This window comes from Ovis aries, chromosome 3 (assembly GCF_016772045.2).
Source record: "Ovis aries strain OAR_USU_Benz2616 breed Rambouillet chromosome 3, ARS-UI_Ramb_v3.0, whole genome shotgun sequence".
NCBI lineage: Eukaryota > Metazoa > Chordata > Mammalia > Artiodactyla > Bovidae > Ovis > Ovis aries.
This window is the reverse complement of record NC_056056.1, coordinates 44,156,341-44,177,815: the sequence shown is the minus strand read 5'-3', so window position 1 is coordinate 44,177,815 and position 21,475 is coordinate 44,156,341. Positions and strand designations below refer to the sequence as shown.

At 38.3% G+C, this 21,475-nt stretch overlaps 1 protein-coding gene and 1 non-coding gene across 5 annotated transcripts in view; both read right to left on the bottom strand.

Annotated features, from left to right (window-relative positions):
* Positions 1–21,475, bottom strand: part of PELI1 (pellino E3 ubiquitin protein ligase 1) — a 57,800-nt gene that overhangs the window by 28,444 nt on the left and 7,881 nt on the right. The window contains exons 2-3 of one of the 4 annotated variants that reach the window (XM_060412042.1): positions 9,039–19,018; positions 1,554–8,841 (exon numbers count right to left, since the gene is read on the bottom strand). The exons of 2 other annotated variants lie outside the window; for them this stretch is intronic. The gene's annotated coding sequence lies outside the window, so the exon portion shown is untranslated. Of the gene's footprint in view, positions 1–1,553; positions 19,019–21,475 lie in introns of all 4 variants that reach the window. One more of the 4 variants, XM_060412041.1, reaches the window with a different exon arrangement.
* On the bottom strand, positions 13,893–13,965 carry TRNAW-CCA (transfer RNA tryptophan (anticodon CCA)). Its single transcript has one exon. It is a non-coding gene; the product is annotated as a tRNA-Trp (tRNA).

Here is a 21,475-nt window from a genome sequence, read left to right as displayed (position 1 = left end):
GCATGCTAAATTAAGTTACAAGAGCAAATTCTGGTCCATACCTGTTCAATAAGCTGCACATGCAAACTATCTATACTCTCACCCATTAAATTGTTGTTCAGCTTGAGTCTAGGGAGCAAATGCTCTTATAGAAAAATATTTGGTAGCCCTAATATCTGCCAAATAATAGATACCCTGTTATCTACCAAATAGTAGTAAATTAGGGTATCTACTATCTACCTAATATCTACCAAATAATATCTTGTCACAAAATGAACTCTCTTCTAGCTTATAGCTACAAGTCTACTTCTGCTGCTACCCAGCATTCATAACTATGTCATATCCCCTGCAGCTATTCTTGAGCAAATCTGCATAATGTTTCTTTTGCTCATTATGCTGGCAGCAGGCCCACTTAGGTTACTGTGAACGTAAATCTGCTCAGGTAGTCTGCTTTTGTCCAATGTAGATACATGCTCAGTCCAGGAAACCTATTTGTCAAAGTAATCTGGGCATACTCTGACGTTTTGCTGTTTGGTGATCCTGCCGCATCATGGGATTCCAGGCTGATGAAACTGCTCAAGAAGCCGGACGTGACCGGTCCAATACTCATACTAAACAGAATGTAGTTGTGACTGACTATGCCTTAAACTTGATGCCACAACAAAACTTGAGGACCTGCCATTCTTGAGACCAATATACTGACTCTCTTATTAACTTGGGGAGTGTATTTCTTGCTCACCTCCTAAGGCAATCAAATACATCAATAGCTCATACACTGTCATTGTGACTTATCTTTTAATGATTAAAAACAGACCATCAGGAGTATAAAAATTCCTTATGTATTTCAAGCTCTGTGTTTACCAAATAATCTGAAGGAATATATTTTTCTTAAAGAACTCCAAGAAAACACTGAAGACAAAACCTCCCTATTTATTGAGAATGATGAGCAATTTAAAAATGGGACAAAGACCCGTATTCATAAGGGAAAAGGGCTAGAATTAAATTTTTAAGCTTTTCTTTCCCAATCTGAATTGACTAGTTACTTGGGTTTGCTTTTTAAGAACATTTTTTGCTTTTCACATGTGGTTTGTTTTTTATTTACAATGTCTGATTCAGTAATATCTCGTTGTTTTCTGTTGTCCCTGTGTCCATGGGATTTCCCAGGCAAGAATACTAGAGTGGGTTGCCATTTCCTTCTGCAGGGGATCTTCCTGACCCAGGGATTGAACTCGAATCTCCTGCACTGCAGGCGGATTCTTTCACTATTGAACCACTGGGGAAGCCCAGTCAAATACAAAAACAAAACATTAAGTAGTTTTGCTAACTGGCAGGAATCAAAGTTACCAAACTGGCAAATGGACCTTAACCTCAATAACCTTTCCCCACTCTTCTTCTGAATCTGCCTTGGCTTACAGGTGTCAAACTGCCTTGTCTTCACCTATAATATCTGAACTTCTGGGACTTATTTCAGTTGGGCTGGGTTTGTTTTTTTTTTTTGAGATCAGTGATAAACTTTCAGTACCCTGAAAACTTAAAAATCAATCCAAAAGAAAAATAAAACAAAGTGCACTTACCTGAAAACGTGTATGCCTTTCCAGATGTTTCTTTTCTTATGTCTTATTTTTCTTATCTGTTGTAGTTTAGGTTTTGATTTCACCTTTGAACACGACTTCCCTCTGAGAGCCTGTTTCTCCTCTAATGGTCTCTGAATTCTTGTGAGGATGCAGTCAAGGACTCTTTCCTCCTAGGCCCTTTACCTCTAGCCACACCCACAGCAAGTGTGTAAACTATTTCATCCTTTAGTTCCACCTCACTGGTGACTCGTATGTCATGTTCCTCTAAGACATAAGGCAAATTCACATAGATGGCCTTCGCTAGTCCACATTAAACTTTTACTGAACATGTGCCCAGGTTTTTACTTGCCGAATGCACCTGACTCTAATTCTTTTGAAGAAAAGGTATTTGAGGTCTAAGATATTTCAACAAGGCATAATTCTTCATTGTTAGGGACAGGAAGAAGATGACAATAACAAAAATATCACTGGTATTACTATATCATATAACCACACTGTAAAGCTGGAAAGAACCTTAAAGAATATCCTATCAGCTTCTTCAACTTTCAATTCCCTCATTTTACAGATGAGAAAAATCTGTATCTAGAGAGGGTAAGGTATTTGATCAAGTCATAGTACTGGGAAATAGATGGAGAAACAGTGGAAACAGTGTCAGACTTTATTTTGGAGGGCTCCAAAATCACTGCAGATGGTGATTGCATCCAGGAAATTAAAAGACACTTATTCCTTGGAAGAAAAGTTATGACCAACCTGGATAGCATATTCAAAAGCAGAGACACTACTTGGCCAAGAAAGGTCCATCTAGTCAAGGCTATGGTTTTTCCAGTAGTCACGTATGGATGTGAGAGTTGGACTGTGAAGAAAGCTGAGCTCCGAAGAATTGATACTTCTGAACTGTGGTGTTGGAGAAAGATTTTTGAGAGTCCCTTGGACTGCAAGGAGATCCAACCAGTTCATTCTAAAGGATATCAGTCCTGGGTGTTCTTTGGAAGGAATGATGCTAAAGCTGAAACTCCAGTACTTTGGCCACCTCATGAGAAGAGTTGAATCATTGGAGAAGACTCTGAAGCTGAGAGGAATTGGAGGCAGGAGGAAAAGGGGACGACCGAGGATGAGATGGCTGGATGGCATCACTGACTCGATGGATGTGAGTCTGAGTGAACTCCGGGAGTTGGTGATGGACAGGGAGGCCTGGCGTGCTGTGATTCATGGGGTCACAGAGTTGGACACGACTGAGCGACTGAACTGAACTGAACTAAGTAGTGGAGCCAGGTAATAGATCTTTTCACTTCTATTAGGTTGTTTCATTAGTTTTGGAGGCAATATCACAATACTAAAGAAAAGAGCAGTCAGCTGACCAGTGACTCATACTCTGTACCATAGTATTATCTATCATGTGAGATGGCCAAATATTGACCTTTAGCTCTATTCTTTTCTGTGTGCTGTTACTTTACACCATAAAGAAAAAGCTGAAAATTAGACAAATGAAAGTTTGATGATATGCATACCATGGAGATTTCTTTTTTAAAAAACATAAATAATCAATAATTACACACAAAAAAATGCTCAATATCAACAGCCATTAGGGAAAGGTAAATCAAAATCTGAATAATGAGACATTTCACACCCACTAGGATGGCTGTAATCAAAAAGAAATACTGTCAAGGATGTGGAAAATTCAAAATTCCTGACCACTGCTGGTAGGAAAGGAAAATAGGGCAGTCACTTTGGAAAACAATCTGTCAGCTTCTCAAAAGATTCAACACAAAGTTACCATATGACCCAGGAATTCCACTCCTGGTATATATTCAAAAGAAATGAAAACACATATTCAAACAAATATCTGTGCACAAATGTTCACAGTAGTATTATCCATAACAGCCAAAAAGTGGAAATCAGCCAGATGTCCATCAGCTGACAAATGGATAAATAAAATGTGGCACATCCATACAATTGATTGTTATTTGGCAATAACAGGGAATAAAATACTGATACATGCCACAACATAGGTGACCTCTGAAAACCCTATGCTAAGTGAAAGAAGCCAACCAGAAAGGACTACATATTGTATAATTCCATTTATTTGAAATGTCCAGAGTAGGCAAATCCGGAGATAGAACTATGATTAGTGGTTGCCTAGGGCTGGGACATGCGTGGGGAGGGGCAGGGGGTCGGAAATGGGAACTTGAGGGAGCAATGGTTAAATGCTTATGGGGTTATGGGGTTTCTTTTTCAGGTGATAAAAATGTTCTAAGATTGTAATAACGGTTATACAACTCTGTGACTGCACTGAAGTATACAGTTTACATTTCAAATGCATGGTATATAAAGTATATCTCAATTAAACTATTATATTATCAAAGAAACACAGCATTTCCACATTTTAAAAAAAATGCCATAGACTCTAGATCACTGGATGCTGGCGTGCATGTGGAATTCAAGTACTGATCTTGAACTTACTACTTCTTGAACCAAAGAAACTGAGGGAAACAACCATTTGAACATTCTACAAGATATATAGGTTTTAACAAACAGAGCTGAAGACTTTCCCAACCCAACTGCTTCTTGTACAAAAATCACAAAATTCAGAGTCAGGCTTGGAATTTTTAATTTTATATTATGTCAATCTACCTTTTATGTAGACATTTTTGTTTGGTTTTGCTGACATCTTACAGCACCTTCAATAAATACAAGTGAAGGGTGTTCCCCTAAGACCAACTCATCAATTCTCTGATACAAACTGAGTGTCCAAGAATTCAATTCAATTCTGACACTATCCACCTGGAGGAGTTAGCACAAATCCCACAAGTTAAAGGACTCAGTCCCATAAAAGAGCCCCACTTCAGCACTTACGATGCCAGCTGCAAATCTCAGGCAATCCTTCAGTTCAGTTCAGTTCAGTCACTCAGTCATGTCCGACTCTTTGCTACCCCATGAATCGCAGCACGCCAGGCCTCCCTACCCATCACCAACTCCCGGATTTCACTCAGGAGTCGCGTCCATCAAGTCAGTGATGCCATCCAGCCATCTCATCCCGTCGTCCCCTTCTCCTCCTGCCCCCCATTCCTCCCAGCATCAGAGTTTTTTTCAATGAGTCAACTCTTCCCATGAGGTGGCCAAAGTACTGGATCTTCAGCTTTAGCATCATTCCTTCCAAAGAAATCCCAGGGTTGATCTCCTTTAGAATGGACTGGTTGGATCTCCTTGCATCCAAGGAACTCACAAGAGTCTTCTCCAACACCACAGTTCAAAAGCATCAATTCTTCGGCGCTCAGCCTTCTTTACAGTCCAACTCTCACATCCGTACATGACCACAGGAAAAACCATAGCCTTGACTAGACGGACCTTAGTCGGCAAAGTAATGTCTCTGCTTTTGAATATACTATCTAGGTTGCTCATAACTTTTCTTAATTTCATGGCTGCAATCACCATCTCCAGTGATTTTGGAGCCCCAAAAAATAAAGTCTGACACTGTTTCCACTGTTTCCCCATCTATTTCCCATGGAGTGATGGGACCAGATGCCATGATCTTCATTTTCTGAATGTTGAGCTCTAAGCCAACTTTTTCACTCTCCTCTTTCACCCTCATCAAGAGGCTTTTTAGTTCCTCTTCACTTTCTGCCATAAGGGTGGTGTCATCTGCATATCTGAGGTTATTGATATTTCTCCCGGCAATCTTGATTCCAGCTTGTGTTTCTTCCAGCCCACCGTTTCTCATGATGTACTCTGCGTAGAAGTTAAACAAGCAGGGTGACAATATACAGCCTTGACGTACTCCTTTTCCTATTTGCAACCAGTCTGTTGTTCCATGTCCAGTTCTAACTGTTGCTTCCTGACCTGCATACAGATTTCTCAAGAGGCAGGTTAGGTGGTCTGGTATTCCCATCTCTTTCAGAATTTTCCACAGTTTCTTGTGATCCACACAGTCAAAGGCTTTGGCATAGTCAATAAAGCAGAAATAGATGTTTTTCTGGAACTCTCTTGCTTTTTCCATGATCCAGCGGATGTTGGCAATTTGATCTCTGGTTCCTCTGCCTTTTCTAAAACCAGCTTGAACATCAGGAAGTTCACGGTTCACGTATTGCTGAAGCCTGGCTTGGAGAATTTTGAGCATTACTTTACTAGCATGTGAGATGAGTGCAATTGTGCGGTAGTTTGAGTATTCTTTGGCATTGTCTTTCTTTGGGATTGGAATGAAAACTGACCTTTTCTAGTCCTGTGGCCACTGCTGAGTTTTCCAAACTTGCTGGCATATTGAGTGCAGCACTTTCACACCATCATCTTTCAGGATTTGAAACAGCTCAACTGGAATTCCATCACCTCCACTACCTTTGTTCGTAGTGATGCTTTCTAAGGCCCACTTGACTTCACATTCCAGGATGTCTGGCTCTAGATGAGTGATCACACCATCGTGATTATCTGGGTCATGAAGATCCTTTTTGTACAGTTCTTCTGTGTATTCTTGCCATCTCTTCTTAATATCTTCTGCTTCTGTTAGGTCCATACCATTTCTGTCCTTCATCAAGCCCATTCTTGGAATTCTGCCATAAATCAGGGGTTCCCATAACTTCATGGTCCCTAACTTACTAGCATGGCTCACGCAACTCAGGAGAAAATTTAACTTACATTTACCAGTTTATTATAAAGGGAAGTGTTATTTAAATATTTTGAGTATTAAATAGCTTACAGTCTCATTTGGCTAAATAGCTGAAAACAGAAAACTAAGGTCTAGGTTACCAGATGATGGTATCTCTTGACAGCAGGATTATAAAGAGCCACCCTTCTCCCAATCCTCTAGATTCCACTAAATGCCATTAATGATTTCCTCTACTAACAGCAGCAATTGTGGGCTTCCCTACACTTTAATTAGCTTAGATGTTTGAGTAATTTTCAAACTGAGGCCTATGGTCTCCTTACTTTTAATTTTATACATCTGGAGTCACACCTAGAGAATAATAATACAATTACAATCCCAACAAATAGCGTTTACTATAATGCCAGAAGCAATAAGAATATTCAAACTAATGCAAAAAGTATGATTCCGTATACCACTACTCATTTACTCACAGTTTGGAGGGGAAAAGGTGTAAATCAATCAGTTCAACCCAAATCAGGTACCATACTAAAGCAAAAGGGAATAGATAATGTAACACTTCAAGGAAAAGTATTACCATGTTGGTTGAAGAGCACCCAGGGAAAGGTTCACAGAAGGAAAGGTACTTGAGTTGGGCCCTGAGGGACAGACTAGATTTTGCTAAGTGGGGAAAAATCATTTCAGGTGGAAGAAACAACATGCATCAAGATTTAAAAAAAAAAAAAAAAAAATGTACTGTGTGCTCAGGAAAGGTTAGGTTCCCAGGAACTGAAAGGTAAAGAAGAGCCTGATACAGCAGGCCTTAAGAGTCTGGGTAAAGAGATTGAACTTTTCTCTGGAGTTAGTCAAAAGTCTTTAAGAAAGGCTTTCAGAAAGGGAAGAAAACAACTTGTATGCCTGTGTTAAACTCAATCTTTCTAACTGTCTATGACAGATGAGGAAATAAATCATGTGCTCATGGTCATTCAGAAACTAAGTGGCAGAAGTTGAGATCTGAATTTAAACATACATCCTGTCTATCATTCTAGCTGGCAAAATTCAATCAATCAATCAAGCCAGGGCCAAAAGACGTCTGGCCACAATGTCCATGATCAAATTTGATATTATGTCAGATTAATTTTTTTAGTCTGCTTATTACTACATTATGGTAAATGGGTTTTTGCCAAATTTGAGTAGACCGATGGGATAGCTTGATCTAAAAATATAGGCTGGAGTAGACACATAAAGGGCTTACCAGGTGGTGCCAGTGGCCAAGAACCAGCCTGCCACTGTAGGAGATGTAAGAGACAGAGATGCGGGTCTGATCCCCAGATGAGGAAGATCTCCTGGAGAAAGGAATGGCTACCCACTCCAGTATTCATGCCTAGAGAATCCCACGGACAGAGAAGCCTGGTGGGGCATAGCCCATAGGATCACAGAGAGTCAGACAAGACTGAAGCTACTTAGCACGAGACACATCATTTTTGGGATTCTTGAGAAGTCATCCTGAAGAAAGAGTTATCTTCCTAACAGATTAAACTAATTAAGAGATCTGAAGACGAAGAGGGAAATACATGCCAATGTATTATGATGGAATGGATGACATAAGCCACGGAAGGCCCACAAAGACACAAGCCACACGCCTCCTTATTCTAGTTACTGAGTCTCTGCACAGTGTTTTGATGATTCTTTACTCTTTATTTATGGAAATCTATATTGATGAATACAGAAGGCTGGTGGGCTCCCTGAGCATTTGTGTATGTTACTATTCAATTTCTCCCAGGTAAACGGTCTTCCCTAAGGAAGGGAAAAGACCCTGGGATCACCATACAGAAATGGATTTGTACCTGTCCTTTTCCTCAGGTCCATGGGTCAAGAACAAACCAGTAATGTGCAAATGTGAGATCATTTGCATACATGTTTCTGGAAGACACATTTGTAAATAAGAATGTGTATATAAAGCTGACAGTTATTGGGGTTATAAAGAATCAGACACAACTAAAGTGACTTAGCCAGCATATGAAGCTGAAGGATGCTTATTAAGCTATTTAAAACTAGCCAGGCCAAAACTGATCAAAAAGAATGTCTGATGCTGGATAGGGTTTTCATATTTTTAGGTTACTGAGAACCAGGAGAACCTGACTATGGTTGAGTTTACCTATGAGGATGAGGAGCTGGGTGGGGTAAGATTGGAAGGAAGCTAAAGAAATCACTTGTCAGTTACGATCTTTAACATTTGTGCAATAAAATATAAAACCTCAGTTTAAAAAATTCAGTTTCCACATAAAGAAAAAGTATGACAATAATTCCTGATTCCTCATTATAGCGTGACAACAAAGAAAATCTCTTCACACTGTATTTTTTCAATCATGGATAGATTACCAAGACCAGAAAAAAACATTCTCTTAAAGCATATTGCAGAAGTCCAGGCTGTGACCTAACCCTTTGCTTATATTTATTAAACAGTAACAACAAAACATGGGAAGACAAAAGCACAAAACTCATCCAATCCCAAGCCATTAAGAGCTGGTTTGAAAAGTTTTCAAAGACCATGATTCTGTATAAACTTGTTGGGAGACTATGTTTTAGTAGATTATGGCCATCACAGCAATGTTTCCTAAACAAAGTTAAGTAAGTCAGGTTATTAACACTGAATTGGAAGTAGATGCCTTCTGGAACTCTGTTGTATTAAAAGTATGTTCATAGAGCACCAGGCTGAGCTCCCTGTGTGATAAAGCAACTTCCCACCAGCTGTCTGTTTTACATGTGGTAATGTATGTATTTCGATGCCACTCTCTCAATTTTCCCCACCCTCTCCCTCCCAGCTCAGCCTGGTGCTCAGTGACAACCCAGAGTGGGGAATGGGGTGGGATGTGGGAGGGAGGTTCAAGAGGTAAGGGACATGTGTACACCTAGGCTGATTCATGTTGATGTACGGCAGAAACCAACGCAACATTGTAAAGCAATTATCCTCTAATTAAAAATAAGTTTAAAAAACTTAAAACAACATTTAACTTTTTCTTAAAAAAAAAAAAAAAAAAGATTTATTTTTAACTGCGCTGAGTCTTCGTTGCTGTGGGCTTTCCGGGGCCACTCCTTGTTGTGGTGCCCAGGCTTCTCACAGTGATGGCTTCTCTTGCTGCTGAGCAAAGGCTTCAGTAGTTGTGGCGCATGGACTTAGCAGCTCTGTGGCGCCATGTGGGATCTTCCCAGATCAGGGATCAGACCTGTGGCCCCTGCTCTGGCAGGAGGACTCTTAACCACTATACTACCAGGGAAGTTTCCTAACTATCTTGAACTTTATTTCCAATCAGATTTTGATTGCAACAGTTGCAGTTTTGCTAACCATAGTTCTTTTCCTTGTCAAAGGAATTTTGTACCTGAAACTGGAACTAACCCGGAAAATCAAGGTTGTTGCCTCAGCTAACCATTTGAAAGCCAGAATTTAGCTTCCCTTTAACTACATTTGTTAGGAATGACCACTAGACAAGAAGAAATCTATTTCTCAAACCAATTCTCCACCTTAGTTTACTTTTTTCCAACCAGTCATCTCAGATAAAACCAGATTCTTTCCAACCATATCATTTAGAATCCATATTCTATATACATCAGACACCTGAAAAGAAGGAATGCTGTTAAATTGACTTCCCTTTTAAGTAATTTCAGTTCAAGCTAAGACTGTATAGATGAAAAATACCAGTTTTCTTTACATTCAAAACCGAAAACCTATTTGTAGCAAATCTGAGATACAGAGGTGTGTGCCTTATGGTAGGTGGTGGTGGGGAGAGTATTGTTTTAAAGCCCAACAAAATAATACTGTCTTATATGGATATTTCTAAAACTGTAATTAGTTCAGTTTATGAAGTGCCTACTATGGGTCAGGTACTGTAAGAGAAATTACAGATACAAAGATAATTGAGAAATATTTTAATGAAGTCCTTAAAATTAGGGAAAACTCCTTTTCCCCCCGGAATTCTTCTGAGATTTCCTACTTTTAACCATTTAATGGTCTTACAAGCAAATAGACCTATACATGATACACTTCTGTGCATTTCAGGCTAAGTAATCAGATTCCAAATGTACTTTTTAAAAGTACTGTATACATTTTAATTGCCACCAACACTTCTTTATCTTTCTTCTCCCACTATAGAATATCTTTTTATCAGACCTCAAAAATTTCCAAAAATTTTACCTTTTAGTCTTTATCTGAAATTTCCTAAAACTTAACCTTTTCAACCTTTTAACCTAAAATTTACAGACTGAGTTGAATATGATATCTATAATGAGTTTTTTAAAAATTCTTAATTTGCTTCTGCTGTTATCTTTGCCCTCATTATGCTTCCTGCCCTTATTGGAGTTTTATTGTAAAGTATATATATATTTAAATTTCCACACATATCTTTGAATTGCATACAGTTTACTATTCTTAAGGAGAGGCTTTACTATAGATATTTTCACATATTAACATTGGTCAAAACACTGAATTTTATGTACTTAACATGATTATTTGTTGCAACAGAAGTAAGATTTAATTAACATACTGCTCTTTCTCTTAGGAGGTTGTGACACAGACATGAAATTTGCTCTTTGGATCTAAACATTTGGAGGGCTTTAAGGGTTTTTGGTTTTGTTTTTACCTTAAACCATGCAGCATTTGGTCTATCACTGTGTTTACTGAGCCAAGTAGCTACAAAGACAAATAGCAAAGCTTCCTATTCATTCCACTAAATCAATTAGGTTATTCACACATTTACTGAACACTCGCCAAAAAGCTCTTTTTTTGGTATCAATAAAAAGTAACCTTATAAGAAAGGTTTATTTTGTTTTGGGGGAAAAAAAAAAAAGCCAGGGTTCTCAAATTCACTGTTACTTTGCAACTCTTGATTCACTTGCCTTCAATATTGTGTAGGTGGAGGAAGGAAACCAAGACATTCAGAACAAAATGTGAAGTCAAGGGAAATTTTTAGACAGCAAATAAATTGTGAAAATGACTTAAACTTACTGTCAGAACAATGTTTTGTAGAGAAACATAAATGCAGGCACTTTAATATATAACCCTAACATTCAATGAAAAAAATACTAGGCTCAGAAGACCATAAATTCAGATCTTATATGTTTAAACTACTCTGGGCTCTTTCTCATATAATTCAATAAACTGCAATTAAAATCATATTCGAACTGGCTTTGTCTAATAGCTCATGAAATATATTACTCCCTTTTTTGTTATTATGAAAATGTTCTTCAGTAAATATTTAGACCAATTACAAATTTTCTAAGACCACTCATTTAATGTCACACTGTACTGTGGAAAATCTACTTTAAATGTACCATCCTATATTTGTAAAATGCACTACTGCTGCTGCTGCTACTGCTGCTAAGTCGCTTCAGTCGTGTCCAACTCTGTGCAAGCCCATAGACGGCAGCCCAACAGGCTCCGCAGTCCCTGGGATTCTCCAGGCAAGAACACTGGAGTGGGTGGCCATTTCCTTCTCCAATGCGTGAAAGTGAAAAGTGAAAGTGAAGTCACTCAGTCGTGTCGGACTCTTAGCGACCCCATGGACTGCAGCCCACCAGGCTCCTCCATCCATGGGATTTTCCAGGCCAGAGTACTAGAGTGGGGTGCCAAAATGCACTAGTATCTATATAAAAACCAAGTAAATAGATACACTGCTGATTCTATAAGATATAGAATACAGTCTACAACTGCTAATATTGGTGATCCATATAGTCACAGGGATTTCTTTAATAATGACTCTAATGTTAGATTAATTTGTGGCTCAGAGGATAAAGCATCTGCCTGCAATGCAGGAGACCTGGGTTCTATCCCTGGGTTGGGAAGATCCCCTGGATAAGGAAATGGCAACTCACTCCAGTCTTCTTGCCTGGAGAATCCCATGGACAGAGGAGCCTGGCGGGCTAGTCCATGGGGTGGCAAAGAGTTGGACACAACTGAGTGACTTCCCTTCAAAGCAATGTAAATACTATTAAGTTTTTTAATTGAAGGATAATTGCTTTACAAAATTTTGTTGTTTTCTGTCATGTACTATTAAGTTTTGATTCAAATCACTGATTACCTACAGAGAAACAAAGTAATTTTTAAATTTTTTAAATGTATATTTAACATCGTCTTGTGCTTTATTATTAAGTGCTGCAGAATGAGGAAAACAGTTTTTATCTTGGGAGTTTTCAGCTTTAATAGGAGATAGCATAAGTTCATACATACCTATAATGTAAAGGTTTTATAAGAATAAGAGTTCAGGGGATAAGGAAAAATTACAGTATAAGAAAAGGAATATCAAAACGGGTCTTGAAACATTAACAGAATTTCTTTTCAACTAAATAGTGAAAATATTCACTAAGAAATGATTCTCAAATTTTTATTTACACTAGGAAGAGCTATTGTGGTGGCTGAAACAGAAAGGTCCCCAATTAATGTGTCCCAATAAGCTCCATTACTTCAATTTTTAAGTTTTAAACCCTGTGTCTTCTGAATTCACTGTACTTCAAATTCTTTCCAACTTCTTCCAAATATAAAGTGCCATGGCTGTCCCTCTCTATGTCACATATACCACATATTTTTGACAAAAATGAAACTGAATATATGACAAATGCTCAGTAAACAGTAACTGTTTTAATGTTTTCACTATTTAATTGAAAAGAAATTCTGTTAATGTTTCAAGACCCGTTTTGATATTCCTTTTCTTATAACGTAATTTTTCCTTATCCCCTGAACTCTTATTCTTATAAAACTTTTACATTATAGGTATGTATGAGCTTATGCTATCTCCTATTAAAGCTGAAAACTCCCAAGATAAAAACTGTTTTCCTCATTCTGCAGCACTTAATAATAAAGCACAAGATGATGTTAAATATACATTTACGTTATATCCTTTGGAGTCTTCATTTTAATTTGGTGCATAAAGCATAAATATTTCTATGATGGCAAGAAATTTAAAAGAAAAAGCTAACATTTCCTAGAGACTATAGAATATTAAAGCTCTATGGGGATGGATATATTCATTCATATACATATTAATGTAACCGAAGAACCAGAAGCAGTATCTAAATGATTGTATTAGAGACTGAAATGCAAATAACATTTACCACTTCATATTTTTGATGTTAAAAAGCAAGAGTAATCCTACAATATCATTTTTTCAATAAGAATCTAGTTTTCATTTTCAGACTAAAATCAGTCATAGAAATCAATATGTGATGCCTTTACTGCTGCTGCTGCTGCTGCTAAGTCACTTCAGTCGTGTCCAACTCTGTGTGACCCCATAGACAGCAGCCCACCAGGCCCCGTCGTCCCTGGGGTTCTCCAGGCAAGAACACTGGAGTGGGTTGCCATTTCCTTCTCCAATGCATGAGAGTGAAAGTGAAGTCGCTCAGTCGTGTCTGACTCTTCTCCACCCCACGGACTGCAGCCTATCAGGCTCCTCCATCCATGGGATTTTCCAGGCAAGAGTACTGGAGTGGGGTGCCATTGCCTTCTCCTGATGCCTTTACTAGTGTCCCTTATAACCCCTTACTCCTCCCTCCTCTCTCTAAGGCCCTGAATGTCCAAGAGAATCTTTGATTTTATGGTTCTTTATGAACTTCTTGGTCCAAGAGCCCAGTCTGCTTAAGGCATTCTTCTTCTGAAGTCACTCATTTGTGTCCAACTCTTTGTGACCCTGTGGACTGTAGCCTACCAGGCTTCTCAGTCCATAGGATTCTCCAGGCAAGAATACTGGAGTGGGTTGCCATTTCCTTCTCCAGGGGATCTTCCTGACCCAGGGATTGAACCTGGCTCTCCTGCATTGGAGGCAGATGCTTTAACCTCTGAGCCACCAGGAAGTGTTAACCTAGAAAAAGATGTTAATCCATAAAGACAATGCCTTATCTCATAAGAACTAGCTATCAACAAATTGGATTACTACAGCTAATAGGAAAATTAGTAGTATGGTATTTGTTAAAACAGCACCAAATTTTACATTTTGATACATTCTCAAAGCTCTTCAGAGGTGAAAATTCTAGCAATTCCATTTACATACTGCTTTTAGTAATTTAAAAGTGAAATCACACAAATTTCAAATTAGCACTAAATATTACATTAAAAAATAATCAAACTGATCTTTGCTAGTTGCGTGCTAACTCTTAAAATGGAAAAGATACTACAAAGTACATCTATTTTCCACTGCCCAACAATCAATCAGTCACCCTTCAGGTGGTATACTGATATCTTCATTCCCCTTTGTAAATACATATAGTTTATGTGTGTCTGATGTAGTTGACTAACCCTCAAACTCAAAAGCTGGGTACATGGCTCTGTCCCAGATGATCTGAACGTCACATTCCCTTGGCCACAAGGGCAGTGGACAAGTATGAATCCATGAGATACAGTAAGACTTTTGCTGGGACTTCCAGGAAAAAAGATAGTTAATTTTTTCAGATTAAGGATTTAGGGGCTGAATGGACTAAAAGTTATCTTTTGCTCATGCATGGCTTGAGAATAAAGTTAACACTGAGGAAGCAGTACTAAGAAACATACAGAAACTGAGTCTTGATGACTTTGAGCCATGGGTGGAGCTATTCTTGATGCTGCACCTATCCTGGACCAGTTTACAAAAACCCTTATAAATTGTGCCCCCAGCTGGCCCCCACTTAAGCCAGTTTCAATGGAGTTTTCTGTCACAATAGAGTCTTAGCTGATATTATAACCATTTTAAGTGTTTCCCCAAAGTAAATACACTAGGTCATAGAATTCAGTTCCAAAAACAAGTAAAAACAGACTCTTCCCCATAGATGATTCTGGTTGTTCAAAGTCCACTCCTTTTCCAGAACCTGCTACCCCATCTCCCTACTAAGTTCAAATGCTATGAAAGACTCTGTATCTTCTGCCTTTATACCGTCTAAACACAAAGTTAAAAAAAAAATTACTGCAAAGGAATAAGAATAAAAAATCAACAGTGGGAAAAAAGAAAGAAGTAATGGTGGGAGCGGGGGGACAAATCTGCTATAGAAACTGTAAATAATAACCAGATGTGCTTTAAAGCTTATAAATTAAGCAGATTCAACCACATCTAGAATGTAATATAAAGATATCATAATGCTAAAATCAAAGCTCTTATTCAAAAAGCAGCTGATAAAATTCAAAGGAAAATTCTTTGGGAAATTGAAATAACTTAGACATCTGAAAACAGACAAATCACCACATCATTTCAAGACGTTAATCAAAATCATAGAAATTATTAATTTTAAGCATACTATGTGGACACAACATGTTACTGAGCCTCCAATTTTCAGCCAGAGAGAATTTAACAGAGTAAGTAAAAGACAACTAAAGTCACTTAAGAGTAATATAGAATTAGGACTTCCACTTTCTAGGGATTTTGGTGACTTAACTGCTAACAAGAAAAGGGAAAAAACAAAAATACACATGGAATAAAATGGAATTAAGATGTATATCCTTGTGTTTCTCATATCTCGGTGGTGGATTAGTTACTAAGTTGTGTTTGACTCTTGCCTACATAGACTGTAGCCCACAAGGCTTCTCAGTCCGTGGGATTCTCCAGGCAAGGATACTGGAGTGGGTCGCCATTTCCTTCTTCAAGGGATGTTCCTGACCCAGGGATCGAACCCGGATCTCCTGCACTGTAGGCAGATTCTTTACCGACTGAGCTACCAGGGAAGCTCTCTCATAACTTACTGAAGTGAAATTTTACCTGCATATTTTAGATCTTCTATATTTCAAACACCAGGCGTGAGAGTTGAAGTGATTTATAATTCTCTTATGATCACAATGAGACCATTAATTTAGAGTCTGTGTGCAAAAGGAGATAAATTCTTATTGGTTGAGATGAAGTGAAACAGAGTGGTTAAGGGAGTTCTGGAGTCAGACTGTCTATGCTGAAGCCTGACACTGTCATTTACTAGGTGTGAGACTTGGACCAACTTCACTGAGGCTCAGTTTACTCTCCTGTAAACCTAAGATAACTAATAAGTCATAATCTTAACATGTATGCAGTGCTTATCATAAGTGCCAGGCATATTTTTCAAAGACTTTTACATATTAATTCTTTAATTACTTCTTAAGAGATGTTAATGTTTGTAAGAGACAAATAATAATATCATCTTGTGTTTCACAGAGAAGGAAACTGAGACCCAGATCAATAAATTACTTATAAACATTACAGTGTATTAACTTTTAATCTAACATTACCTATATTATTACCTACCTCAGTGAGCTGTTATGAGAAAGAAACGAAGTGCCTAGTACAAAGCAACAGCTCAATAAAGGTTTACTGTTACCGTTCGGACTGTCAACTTCTATTTAATATTTATTTTGTCAATTATTTTTAAATGATTATTTTAGTATACAAACTATTTCCTGCTAAAGAGAAATTGGGGGGAAAACTGGCTGGAAATAAACTTTTTTGAAGGGTTAACTCATTCTTCAAAAACGTTTACAGTCTAGCACTCTTAAGGTTCCCATTAGTTTGAGTACAAGAATCTGAGTTACATTTGAGACATCCATGGAAAACAACTGTATATATAAGTCTGGAGCTTGGAATGGAAATAAAGACCTGGAAACCTTCAACATACAAAAGAAGTTACCTAGGAAGAGTATAGAATAAGAGAAGAAAACCTAATCTAAGACTAAGCCTTGTGGAATTCAAAATTTAGGATTCTACAAGATCAGCAGCAGCTTCTGAAAGACATTAAAAAAGCAACAGCATTAAGTGTTAATGTAAGGTATATGGTATCCTGGAAGTGAAGAAGAATGTTTCAAAAAGTAGTAAGTATCAACAATACCAAATGCTGCTGAGAAGTCAGGTTAGATAAATGGTGGAGAAGTGTCACTGGATTTAACAATACAGAGATAGTAAGTGATCTCCACAGCTTTTTTCTCCTCTACAAAACCAAATCAGGATGCCAATAAGAATAAACACAGCTTCTGTGTTTTGAGCACCTACTGAACACTTAACACTGTGCTGAGGGCTTTACATATAATTTCTACTCCTTTCAGCAACCCTATCTGGAAGGTATTCAAAGCTTTGAGAGGAAAACCAAGTCAACTACATAAGGCTGCTCATCAGTGAGGGAGGAATTTGAATCCAATTTTCTTCAAATCAAAGCCTCTTTCTACTCTATTATACTACCACACTAACTTGAATGACTGACCACCTATGAAGTTGGTTCTGGAAAAAGAAAAACAGCAAAACTAAAGAAGCTGTTAGCCTGAGAAAACAGGGAATGAGTCTAGGAAAACAAGGCTTCAAAAAAAAAAGTTTAATGGATGATGTGAAACAGGTGGAAAGAAAGAAGTAAAGATTTAAAGATTCAGCACAAAGAGCCTCATATCATCACAGCACTTTCATAAAGCAAACTCTGGTCCATGGCACACAGTAGTAGCACATCTGGGAGCCTGTTAAAAATGCAAAATCTCAAGGTCCATCCAGACTTACTAAATCAGGATCTGCACCTAATTATGGCCCCCAGATAATTCACACACTGTATTAATGTCCAAGAAGCCCTGGTCTGTTATCATTACATAGCTGAAGATACTAACCAGGTTAACAAGTTTGCAGAGCTAGAACTCAGGCCTCTTCTCTCTCAATTTAGGGTAAGTCCTGCTTCATTATGTGCCCTCCAAACAGATACAACATTACTATGAACTTCACTAACCTGAGGTTTTTGCCACAGAAACACTTAGGAGTTAAAATGAGTCAATCAAGTTATCATTGACCATTTTGACTTGTTCCACTTCACTTGGAATTTTAAGTGTACCCATGAATTTTCTCCAATCATTTTTTCTTAATAGTGCAATATACCTTAGTCCATTCGAGTTGCTATAACAGAATACCATAGACTGGATGGCTTATCAACAACAGATATTTATTTCTCACAGTTCTGGAGACAAAGAAGTACAAGACTAAATCACTGGCAGATCTGATGTCAGGTGAGGGCCCACCTGACATTTCCTCATTCACAAATCTTTTTGCTCTGTCCTCACATGATAGAAGGAGCGAGAAATCCCTCCAGGGTCATTTACAAGGTACTTACCTCATTCAGGAGGGCTCTGCCCTCATGACCTAAATACATCCCAAAGGCCCTACCTCCAAACACTGTCATATTGTGGATGAGGTCTCTACACATGCATTTCGGGCAGGTATAAACATCAGTCTACAGTCCTGTGTGAAATATACACATGCTATCCCTGACTACAAAGAATAAGAATGCTTAAATTTACCTAGTGAGTTTCAACCCTGACACTCATGTGAAAAAGACAGTAATGACTGGGAGAGGGAGATGGCCTATGGGAAGTCATGGAATCATGGAGTTAGAAGGGACCTTATAAGGCTGAGATGACAGATTTCATCTAGAATACCAACCATATAGGTGCTGACAGTGCTGTACCAAAAAGGAGTCTAGGGCCATTTTGGGGTTCAGTTCAGTCCAGTCACTCAGTCGTGTCCGACTCTTTGCAACCCCATGAATCGCAGCACGCCAGGCCTCCCTGTCCATCACCAACTCCCGGAGTTCACTCAGACTCACGTCCATCGAGTCCGTGATGCCATCCAGGCATCTCATCCTCTGTCGTCCCCTTCTCCTCCTGCCCCCAATCCCTCCCAGTATCAGAGTCTTTTCCAATGAGTCAACTCTTCCCATGAGGTGGCCAAAGGACTGGAGTTTCAGCTTTAGCATCATTCCTTCCAAAGAAATCCCAGGGCTGATCTCCTTCAGAATGGACTGGTTGGATCTCCCTGCAGTCCAAGGGACTCTCAAGAGTCTTCTCCAACACCACAGTTCAAAAGCATCCATTCTTCGGCGCTCAGCTTTCTTCACTATTAGCTTTATCTGCCATAGGTTGGTTCCAAAGAGGGCTCCCATAGAGTTCCTGACTTTCCTTGTAAAGAAAAGGAAGCTAAGACATTAAGTGAAATACATGAGGTACATCCCAAATAAATGGACCAGAACTCTACTTCTCTTGACTCCTGAATCAAGAGACGTTCTTATCCTGAACCATACTGCTTCTCCTTTTGGATACATTTATTAAAAATAGTAAATCATTTTCATGTAGTAGATAATAAAAATCAAACCAATTAAAATTTAACTGGGAATAAACAAGTCCTTGAAATTTACAAGCCTATGATAAAGACTTAGATGAAAGTACATTCAAAGATTTAAATGAAGCCCACAACCTCTAAGTTGTATCACTGTGATCCATGAATGATCTCTGACTCAGATTGTTTTCTGACAATTTTACTTCATGGTGAGTGTTTCCATGTGACAACTCTTCTTTAGAATTTAGCCATGATGACTCAGGGCACCTAGGTGCTATGAAGGCGCTTTCAATTTAAGAGGTAGGAGGAGAATGAGGGGGCATACTGAATTGTTCACAGCCTACTCAGCTTGGAAAAGTAGCAAATCCTTTTTGGAAGCCATTTAAAAGACAGCCTCAGGAGGCAAATTCTGGTCTTTAAGAGCTCAACTATCTGTAGATAAACTAGTGTGCCATTTCTAAAAGTGATACAATCAAGAAGCTTCAGTAAAATGGGATTTACTTTCTGTTGAGGAAGTGTCCGTGATGAAATTAAAAAAGATCTGGGGCCACTGACATCACAGATCTGCTCTCTGCTGAACAGTTTAAGAGTCTACCTCAAAATTCACAGCCCTTCAGTGACCTGACAGGACTAATTCAGAGGCTGAATCTTCCTACTTTAAATGAAAATTACAGTAAAGCAGTAAGTAAATTTGAAAAGCTTTCAGATACATGAAGTCTGTCTATAGGATGGTGGTTTCTAATTAGCAGCTCGTACTTTATAAAAGACACACAATTCACACATTTTCTCATGAATGATAAACTTAACTAGTTTTGTAATTTGGGTGTTTTAGTCCTTTGGTACATTTAAAGTATGGTAGTGAGAGACACTCTGAAGAAAAATCCATTATGTTAACTGTAGTCTAAAATTAAAGAAAATCAGCTCTCAGTGTTTCCAGTACATGTAGTTCATTAAATCTGGTGTAAACCCACAGGAACATGAAGTACTGTGGATAGTATCTGCCAAGAACCAGGAGTACAACTCTAAGGTTCTGAAGAATCACATACCTCCAATTGTTTTCACTTATTGTTAAAAAGTAAAATTAAACTGAACTGTGCCTTCTGAAGATTAAGGCAACTGATAGATACCTTGAACACTACAACTAGCAAAAAAAATCAGGGCCAGTCACCTTATAATTTACTTTATGGATGGAAGAAGTTATAAAGGACTTCATCACATTACTGATCTTTTTCTCCTTTCTTCTCCACTGTCAAAAAACAGCTCAACAGAAGTCCAGACAGTTTTTCCCCAAGGCTATTTATGATTAACTATTATTACAGTGATGATGAAGTTCTTGATTGTTTGACATTTTCAGAAAAGACAACAACATACACCAAAAGCTGAAAACAGCTTTTGAAAATCCACTAGGCTAGCTGAGGTATAGACTATGGATGGATGCAGGATTAACTTATGAGGCTGAGTTTATTACTATTTCCTACATTACTCAGTTCAAAAAACATTCCATCTTATTAGGTCAGTTATCTCTGAGTGCCAGCTGATACAATATACTATCTCTCCACTAGAACATGTACCATAAAAAGCGCAAGAAAAGATAAAAAGAAGCTAACTAGGTAAGACACACACACAGGAAAAGTACTACACTTGCAATCTACATGTCACTTCTTTTAGGCCCTTAATTCATTCCAAATCCACTTTATAAGTATAAAAAATGGCAGAAAAAAACGTGGAAGAGCAATGGGCTCTCCTAAAGCTAGCAAAGGAAGATAAACAGAGCCAGTGGTAGAGTGGAGAGAAGCATGAGAGAGAGATGAAGTCAGAGGTGGAATGAGTATTTGCAACGCGCAAGGTGAACAGAATAACCTGGAACCTGATGCTGCAACCATCAACAGAGCTTAAGTAACAGACTGAATTTTCATATAACTCCATAAACTACTGTTAATCACCATCATCATTATTCACTCCAAAATGAAATATAGGCTTTATCATGGTCATAATGTTCAAGTCAATGTGAAATATAACATGGCCCTTTTGCAAAGCAACTTTTTTCCTTAAAAGAGAAGCTGTACTCTTATTACTACTCTCTACTGCATTTATAAGTTTGAATCTTAGCTCATTAGGTCATGGACACGTAAGTAGATCCAAGTTACTAGGGCTTTCTGGTCATGGTTACTATTTTGTGAGAGCCGATTTTTTTCTTTCCTTCTTTCTCCTGCTCTCTCCCTTTTCCCTCTTTCTCTTTCTCCTCCTTCATAAGCTATTTATTCCACAAAAAATGGAAATGAGAAAACAGCTTCATAATC